The 10,191-nt window shown below is 42.2% G+C and overlaps 1 pseudogene; it reads right to left on the bottom strand.

Annotated features, from left to right (window-relative positions):
- Positions 1–960, bottom strand: LOC115077219 (annotated as a pseudogene).
- Positions 961–10,191: the final 9,231 nt, after the last annotated feature.

The following is a 10,191-nucleotide window of genomic DNA, read 5'->3' as shown; positions in this document are numbered from 1 at the left end:
TTATTGAGTACAATTGTCCTTCTGTGGAAAGTCACTGACCTTTGCCAGCAGTCTCTTCAAGGCCTCTTTCACCTCCTGATTTCTCAGGCAATAAATTATAGGATTTAAAAATGGTGTTATGATTGTATAAATAACAGAGACCACCTTATTGGAATTGAAAGAGTTTATCCTCCTGGGTCTTGCATACATGAAGATCGTGGCTGAGAAGAACATGGTCACCACAGTAAGGTATGAAGCACAGGTGGAGAAAGCCTTCAGGCGACCCTTAGCAGTTGGGATTTTTAAGATAGTAACCATTATGCACACGTAGGATTAGATGGTAGCGAAGAGAGGGATCAACAGGATGATGAGTGCCAAGACAAAGTCTACCAGCTCTGCTAGGGTCCTATCACTGCAAGCCAAGTTCAACAGTGGTGAGATGTCACAGTAGAAGTGGTTGATGATGTTTTCTTGACAGAAGGCCAATCTTGAAAAGAAGTAGACCTTGATCAAGGAGATCAGGAAGCCACTGATCCATGAACTGGCAGCCAGCTGAAGACAGAGTTGGTGGCTCATGACAGTGTTATATCGTAGAGGATTGCAAATGGCGACATAGCGGTCAAAGGCCATGACAGCTAGCAGGACGCACTCTGTGCAGACCAAGGCAATGAAGAAGTAAAGCTGTGTCATGCAGGCATTGATGGAAATGCTTTCCTTGTCTGACAGGAAGATGGCTAGAAGCTTGGGGACCGTGACCGTCATATACCACATTTCCAAGAAGGATAAGTTCCCCAAAAAGAAGTTCATGGGTTTGTGGAGTTGGTGGTTCACCTTGATGATCACAATGATAATAATATTTTCCAAGACTGTCAGCAGGTAACCAATAAGGAAGAGCAGGAAGAAGAAAATCTGAAGCTCACGGATAGTTGGGAACCCCAAGAGAATGAAGCTAGTCACCTTGGTCTGATTTGTGTTCTCCATGGTTCAGAGACTTAGGGTTTGCAGGGTCCCAAAATTAAATCAGTGATATGGGATCACACCTTCTGCTGTAAAGCCAAGCAACCTTCTAGTTGCAAGTGATGATCTAAATAAATAATGAAAAAAAAGAATTACATCCTACAAAATTACAGTGTGGTAAGGAAGCAATTAGTGTGCTTAAGTGAGAGTGCATTCAGCTGTAAGACAGGAAGATCTGCCACTGAGTCTTGGTGTGACCACAAAGATCACCTTAATCTTTCTGTACCTCAGTTCTAATCTCTGGCTCTGTCACTGACTTTCTGTATATGACCCTGGATAAGTCACTTTGGAGACAATATTCAAAGCCCACTGAGTAGGTAAAGATAACAATGTAAATTGGCCCAGTTTCTTTAGCTGAACATACATTCATATATACCCTGCCAATTTTGAGGCCAAATATTTGAATAAATCTATCCACTCAAAATTTGAGTGGGTAGGTTTAAGACAGCCATTTGCACAACCAAAATTGCGTGTGTAGATTTAGCTCATTAACACTGAATAGTGTGATACCCAGCTAAATTCAAGAAATCTGCCCAGGAACACCCTCTCTTTTTTTTTGCAGAGCTAAGTTTGTGCATCTAAGTTTTACCCCCACAGATTCAGCCCCTTCGAGTGACCAGATACTTTACCAGTTAGATATACTCAGTTAAACCTAGTTTTAGCTGGGTAAATCTTTTGAATATCAAACCCTTCATCTCTCTGTGCTTCATTTCTACTCCATGACTCTGCATGTGATTGTGGGGGTGAGTTACTTTGGGGTACATTTTTAGTAAGCCATTTCAGCAGTGGGATACACGAGTCCACGAAAATAAGTCAAAAGTTACGTAACTACAAAACTTCCCTTGTGCAATTACCCCAGCTATTTTTATGGTTGGATTTACATGCAAAAAATTCTATGGATGTATATTAAAAATTCAATATACATCTATAGTTTTCTCTCCTTTTGTAAATACGCTGCCTCTGAGAAGAGCTATTTTTATATGGCAGAAAGTACATGTATAGGGAAATATGCACATCCCATATCCATGCAACCCTCTTGTATTTCAGCCCTATCATACACCCTGCATCATCTCAAACCCTTCTATATCTTAATCCTGAAATATATTGCCGTATTTATTAATATCTCTGCAGTGATCACTGTGTATCACTAATACACTTTCTGCATCTCCACCTTGTAATACATTATTGAATGGATTTAAACTCTTCCTGCATCTCAGTGCTGTAATATATCTTTGTATCCATTAATTCAACAGCTGCTCAGCTGCAATACATCAGATTATTCCTCAATACAGATTACATATAGCCACATATCCGTTTATACTATATTTTAATTGTGTGACACATTGCAGTATCTATTTATTCCCTCAGTGCCATAATGCACCCCCATATCCTTTCATACCCCTTCTGTATCTCCATGTTGTAATGCATTGTGTTTTCACTAATGCTCCTTAAATATCTCAGTGTTGCAATAAATTGCATTATTATTGTTTGTGATCAAGCTGTTAACGTTTTTTCATTCATATGTTCTAATGTTCAATGTATCGCTACCACACGATTGTTCTGTTGCATTGTAAACCGGTATGATCTGTATGACATACAGGAATGTCGGTATATAAGAATCTAAAATAAATAAATAAATAAATAATCCTTGGATTCCGCTTAAGTCTTAAAAAAAAAAAAAACACGTGTTCTGCAGACTCACGTCATTGGGTTGCTCTACTGCTGCACTAATAAGAGTAAATCTTCCTTGCATCCAATTCACATTTACCTGTCTGCATCTTCAAGTCCTGTCATCCTCGCTGTATCACCTTAACCTGTCTATGTCCAACTCATCCAAAACCTGGCCTTGCCATTGTCATAACGGTTACATTCTTGCATCTACGGTGGAAGATAACTTCAAGGATCCAACATGAAATTTTTATGTCATATAAACACACTTTTGCCTTTCCTGTATTTTCAAGGTCAGCTTTAAAATGACTGTGACCAAACAACTCACATCTGATGCGACTGGGGGGAAAAAATTGTGCTCAAGACCTTATCTCCTTATCACCTTCCTTCTGCTGTAAAGACACCTCTCCTCTGCACTATAAACATGCTGTTATTCTATGGCTGGAGCAATCGCTCTGGTCCCTGGTGATTAGCAGGAAGTTGTAATGATCTTGTTTTTTATTTATTATTTTTCCAGGACCTTTTCAGACACTTGAATCATTTTCGAAAGTTCCAAAGGGCTTTCTGGTGAGACCTGAGGACTTCAACTTACAAACCATAGAAGGAGTTAAGAAATAAGGATTCTGAGGCCCATCAAGTCTGTCCTGCTTCAGGCCGTAGATCCTATTTGATCCCTGGCTTTTTCTTCATTTTTTCACACCTAGGGATTCTCCGTCCTAATTTCCATTGTTTCATGAATTCTGTTAGTATTCTTGCCCAGAGGCGTGCTAAGGGGGGATCGAGGGGGGGCAGTCCACCCTGGGTGGCAACAGGGGGAAGGGTGCCATTGCCGCCAGCAGTCAAAGAATGGGGAGACTGGCCCTGTGAGAGTAATGTCAGTGTATGAGGGTGTGCAGATATGTGTGTGTGCCTGTGGGTGTATATGTGTGAGAGGTTACCTGTGTGCAGGAGTGAGGGTGGGGACGAGAGAGAGGAAGCATGTGTGTGCGTGTGTGTGTGTGTGTGTGTCTATGTGTGGGAGTTAGAGGAATTGTGTGTGAGAGATAAAGAGGAAGCGTATATGTGTGCAAGAGAAAGAGAGATGGAGGAAACGTGTGTCTATCTCTTTCACACACACATACACTCAAGCTCTCTCTGTTTCTCACCAAGGGTGTATGTGTGTGTGAGACAGAGAGAGTATATTTTGTTTGTGTCTGTGTTTGTGTGTGTGTATCCCAGTTCACGACAATCTCAGGGTGACAGGTATGGAGAGTATGGGGATTTTAAAAATCCTTATTAGATTTAATTACTTGGTGTTATTTGAATTGTCTGCTGTTTTGAAATATTTTATCGGTTTAGGACATTTTAAAATTATATATTGGGGGGGGGGGGTGCTCTTCTGTTCTCGCCTCATCCATCTCTCCCAGAAGGCCATTCCAAACCTCTTTCAGTAAAGAAACATTTTCTGTTCTTACTCCTGAGTTTACCCCTCTTGGGCCCTCTGTAGACCTTCCATGAAAAATGTTTGCTTCTTATGAGTTATGTATGCTTTCAAGTTATTCAAATGCCCCCGTTGAATGCCCTCATCTCTCGTCTTTATGCAATACATGTTTAGGTCCTTAAGACTCAAATCCTGTGGCTTTTGGTTCAGAAGTTTCACCATTTTGGTTGCCCTTTTCTGGATGGACCATGTCCCCTTCGTTTATGTCCTTTCAGAGGTACAAACTCTAGAACTAGACAAAATATTCTAGTTGAGGTCTCACCACTGACCTGAAAAGCAGCATTATCATCTCCTCTGTTCTACTAGATATGCATTTCCTTATGCGACCTATCATTCCTCTGATTCTGGCCACCCCTTTATCACTGTTTCGCTGCCTTGAGATCATCAGTAGTGTTCACCCCCATGATCTTTTTCCTACCTAGTGATCTTTGATATCTCCCTTCCTTCTGTACCATTCACTTGGATTTCTGAACCAGCCAAACGCATGATTCTGAGCTTTCATTGCATTGCAACTTAGCAACCAAGTACTCAATCACTCCTCAAGGTTTCCTAGTTCATCCCCTGCCTACTCGCTTAGGGGTGTCCACCCCATTGCAGATCATAGTGTCAACTACACATTTTTCCTACTAACTATTCCAGAATATTGCTCATGAAGGCATTGAACTGAATCGGCTCCAGGACAGATCCCTGAGGCTCTCCACTCATCATCCTTCCTTCTTCAAAATTTTAGTCAACAATTTTCAAATGTAAAGTGAGTAGATATTTGTCTGTGCAAAGTATTTTAAAATGGTTCAATGGCAGGGGGAAATGGATTCAGACAGCAAACAACTAGGTTCCTGACATTTGCAGTCTGGAGAACAGATAAGCATGGGGGTGATTTGCTGGTGTGGCAGTTACTAGCCTTAACCAATAAGCCTTGATACTTTTGATGCAACTCCAACTTTGCTTTATGCTTCAACAGCAATGGGAAAAAGGAAATATGGATTCAGAGAACAACCAACGAGGGTCCCAACTTTTACAATCTGGGGAACTGATGAGCAGACAGAAGGGAAAAAAAAACACAGGACTGCTTCTATGGCCAAGTCCATAAGCAGAGCACATCAAGCAGCACTGTCTGAATTTTCAAGAAGGCTCGTCACCCAGTAAACATGTTGCTAGCAGTACATTTTTTTATGGGTTATCATAAGGCTTGGGGATAACTGCACGGAGTGGCACTTGCTAAACTTAAGAGAAATATGGGGGAAACCTGCACGGCACGGCAGATAATACCATAAGAAGCTTGCTGGGCAGACTGGATGGGCCATTTAAGTCCTTTTGTGCCGTCATTTCTATATTAGTATGTTAATAATAGCCATATCTTGCAATTATAGAAGCCTCTGAGGCCTCCCTTCAGGTGTTTAACTTTAAGTACAATTGTGTTTCTTACTTCAGGGATTTCCATTAATAAACGGCAGGGCAGCATTCCTTGATTGCTTTCCATCAATGTGAGCAGCTAAGCATGGGGAGCGCTCAACATTTTTAATTAATCCTCTTTTCTCCTCAGGACTGAAAAAAATTCAGAAACAAAGACAGAGGAGGAAGACTTGAATCTTTGTTTTTTCCTGATAACTGACTCAGTTTCAAACTTAAAAAAAAAAAAATATATATATATATATATATTTATATATATTTCATCTTGAGTTATAGCAACTTAAAGACAGACCCACATGAAGGTCTGTGGCACAGGATAATCAAGTATAAGTTTCTTGGGCAATGGGACTCCTTGAATGCTCAGCTGTGCCATGAGGGCCAGAGAAAAAATGGCTTCTGCTGTTGCAGCCACTCCTGCTGGCCATGGAGTGGTGGAGAGGGCAAGTCCTAAAGAAGAATCTCTAGTCTTCAAGGGGCCTCATCTCACCGGGGGGGGGGGGGGGGGGGGGGTTAGGGTCAGGGGTAGCCTTATAAACATCAGGTCTGTAATGGGGATTTTTCAGCTATTCATTTCTTTCTCTTTTTTTTTTCAGTGTAGTATTAACTTTATTACGTTTTAATCATTTACATGACATGACCAGGATATATAGGACATTTAAGGATATCAAAACAAGAAAAAGAAAACAAGAATTCATATCAAGTCCACAATAAGGAGGAGAAGCAAGAAAACAATCCCATCAGTTAGAGACAATAATATCCGCACAAATGCCACACTGAGAGCCAGGGCCGGCGCGACAATTAGGCAGGACCGGGCAGTAACATAGGGCGGCGTCAGTGGGTGGGACACCACTGAGGCACACAAAGACAGCATTTTCAAAAAATTTGATGGAGGTGAGAGCAGTTACGGAGCACTCACCAGGTTGAGAGAGAGAGAGATAGCGTGAGCACTGTAAGAGGGGGAGGGGGAGGGCGGTGTTACATTGCACTTCCTGCAGCGCTACAGACCCTTGCACCAGCCCTGCTGAGAGCCCACCCAAATCTGAACAAAAGGAAATCAAGATTTATCAACCCATAAAGTCTCCAAATGTGTCGGGTCCAAAACGAAATATCTGTCCTGCTGAAAATTAACCATACGTATGCAAGGACAAGAAAAAAGAAGCTCCCAAGGAAATATCACACAGTTTCAAAATAAAGATGGGAGCAAACATATCTGAGCCACTTGCGTCACATTTAGGTATCATTTTTTTTATCTGGCATAAAATACAGTTTAGACAGCGTGGTGGATTTACCTTCAGTAAATTGTAACACCTCAGGGGCATATTTTTTTTAAAAAGTTCTAAACCAGAAAGCAGTTGTGATTTTGGAAAATAATTTAAAAAAAAAATAAAAACCAGGGACGGAAACTTTCAAACCAGTGCCCGGGCGCACATTCGTGCGTGCATGTCAGCCAGTGCCCAGGGACGCAGCTACTTTATAACTGGTGCTGGTATATGTGCACAAATTATAAAACAGCCCGGCCGGGCGCGCACGCATGTGCGCGGGGATTTTAAAAGGGGTGCGCGCCCACACCATTCCCAGTTCATCCACCAGTTCACCCAGTTAACAGCTAGGTCCTCCAACCCCTCCCCCCCCCCGGTTTGATAGCCTACACTCCCCCCAGTTATCCCACACCCTTTAAACCCTTCCGAAATGGCTCGATCCTTTTATTTTATAACGTATACGTCATCCACAGTAGAAGTAAAATTATGCAGCAGAGGACCTTGGTGCGTGCCAGGGTGGGTAAGTATGTATGCATGCATCCCTTGACCAGGCCCCGAAATGCCCCCCCCCCCCCCCCCCCCCCCATGCCGCACCCAGACCATGTCCACACCCCATACCTTTTTGGGAACTTCTCAGAGGTGCGCGTTGCGGCATTTACGCGCATATATGGGCGCTTTTTAAAAGACGGTCGGCGCACATGATCCCGACCTCTTTGCGTAATCCCCTAATTTTGGTGCACGACGGGCTTTTAAAATTCACCTTTAAGGTTTTTAAATCTCAGCGAATTCTCAAAGGATGAATATTCCAAGATATCCTTTAATCCTAAGGTTATAGAGGATTGAAAATTTGTAATCGTAGTCAAATGTGCAGCCACCTGAAATTCGGTTTGCCCTATCCTACAATCTATCTCTGTTAGCTTTATGGAAACACCAGAGGAGAAAGAACATAATTAATAGAATTCAGCAGTCTTAGTTACGTAAGAATATAAGAATATAAGAACATGCCATACTGGGTCAGACCAAGGGTCCATCAAGCCCAGTATCCTGTTTCCAACAGTGGCCAATCCAGGTCACAAGTACCTGGCAGGATCCCAAGGGGTAGAGAGATTCCAAGCTGCTGATCCCAAGAATAAGCAGTGAATTTCTGCAAATCCACCTAAATAATTGTTTATGGACTTTTCCTCCAGGAACTCCTCCAAACCTTTTTTAAACACAACTACACTAATAGCTTTCACCACATCCTCTGGCAGTAAATGCTACCTTCCATATGTCCCTATGAGAGACCTCTGTGGGTTCAGATGTTGTGTCACTCTGAACTCAAACTCCAAAAGGCTGAAGAAGAGGGACTGAATCATGAACGGACAAATAGGCAACACCCAACTTGGAGGAAGCTGAAGCGGAAAGTACCCCTTCATGTTCCTTCATTAAAGCATGAAGATGATCACTGGGGTGAGATGTTGTATCCCGCATGGGACCAGAACTGGAACCATTTTGAGTTAATACTTGATTTCCGGGTATAACAGAAAGCACAGATGGTGAAGAGTGCCCTTCAAAATTAAGAGAAGTGTCCTCCAAATAGATATTCAGTGTCACCAGCAGTGATGATTGAGGACAAAGGGCATGGGAGTCCATTGGCTCTCTTAACGGTATAGACGCTTTAGGGGAAAACACGATCTTCCCTTTTCTTTTCTTGCCCGTACCTCAAAAGGAAAATAAAGGGATATAAGGGGAATGCCCTTTATGTACATCTGCAGTGGTGTGCCACAGGCCACAGGGCCCAGGACCTCGAAGACGTTAATGCCAGGCTGCCTCTCACACTACCTTTCAGCATTTTCCTGGAAGAGTGCCACAGCTCTGAGGCTACGCAATCACCCCAAGGTCTACAATCAGACAGCAAGCCTCTCTCAGGACCGCCAAACCTCATCTGGAATCAGGTGAGGAAATCTCCTCCTATTCATTTCTATTCTAATTTGTTACTGTCCAGAAGGTATTGACTTGCTCCTCCATCAAGACCCAAAAAAATGAATCTTCATTATGATTATGATAAAGAAAATGGCACCATGTTTAATATTCACAAGATTTTTAATGTACAAATATTCAAAATAGCATACCTACAACTGTGTTTCCATAGGTGTGCTAATTTTCCACGTGCATAATTAATTCATTGTAAAATACAAACTTCACTTATGCAAAGGCTGTGGAATCACTTCTCTAATGCAAAGACAATTACAGAGAAGAAATTAGTACCTGCTACCTGTTTCCATTCAATCCTTGGCCCTGTGTCAGAAAGGAAAAGATTGTGATCTATCAGGGCATAAAGGGAAGCAAAGAAACCTCTGGCAAGAGAACATAATTCAGCAAGCAAGGTATCAATGTGCACCAGACTGGAGAGGGATCCGGAAATGATCATATCTGATTTATCTCAGAGTTGGAAAACTATTCAACAAGGCAGTGGCCAGAGCCAGAGGAATACTGGGGTGTACCGGGAGATGAGTGACCCAACAGAAATAAGGCGGTGGTACAGTCCCTATATAAAATGATACAACCTCCTTTGAAATGTCATGCCCAGTTCTGATGCAGATAGAATAGAGAATGATATGATCTTTCTGGTGTACAGTCATCTTGTGAAAATGAGAGAGCTGAGCATTCAAGCTGGGTAGATTGATGCCCTCATCTGGCTCCTTTGCCCTAGGTGACCTGCACTGTGTCAGATTCTATAACCCCAAGTTATTGCTATTACCATTCATGAATTTGTCTTGCAAGTTTGTCTTGACTGGATTATAACAGGGGCTAACATTTTTGCGGATCCATACAGCGCTGCCTATGTCTTGTAATTTACAGAATGATAAGTAATAAATAGCTATTGAAAGAACTCAGTGCTCAGTCTGAGTCCATCCAACAACACAGCAAGAAAACCCACTGCTGTCCACAGCAGCCTTACATTATTAGCATGTGTTCTGTAGACCACACGGCAAAGAGCACTAACCCAGTTGGCTGGTGAAATTTAAGGACACCTGCAGACATATTGCAGCATAAAGGAATATTCAGATGTTGAGTGATTAAAAGCACTATGTTGTGACCAACTGAAGTTCCTTCTTCCCCAAAAATGGAATATTTTCCTTGCAACCTCCTGTTGGAGCCTGGACATTGGAGTTCATGTGAGCCTAGCATTAGGATGATCTCATCTGCATCTCTGTCTCCAGATCTCCTCCTTGAGGGAACGTTTTTGTGTGTATGTGCCTATTCTGTAAGAAAATCCAGATGGAAAGACATTGGGCAGAGCTCCACAGAGGATGAGGAGGAGAAGAAGGGATGAAAAATAAAAAGACAGAAACTAAACAATTTAGAGACATGTATCTGCCACTCTTCACTCCACCT

The sequence above is a fragment of the Rhinatrema bivittatum genome, chromosome 16 (genome assembly GCF_901001135.1).
Source record: "Rhinatrema bivittatum chromosome 16, aRhiBiv1.1, whole genome shotgun sequence".
NCBI lineage: Eukaryota > Metazoa > Chordata > Amphibia > Gymnophiona > Rhinatrematidae > Rhinatrema > Rhinatrema bivittatum.
The sequence above is the reverse complement of the archived record's forward strand: the minus strand, read 5'-3'. Positions and strand labels throughout refer to the sequence as shown.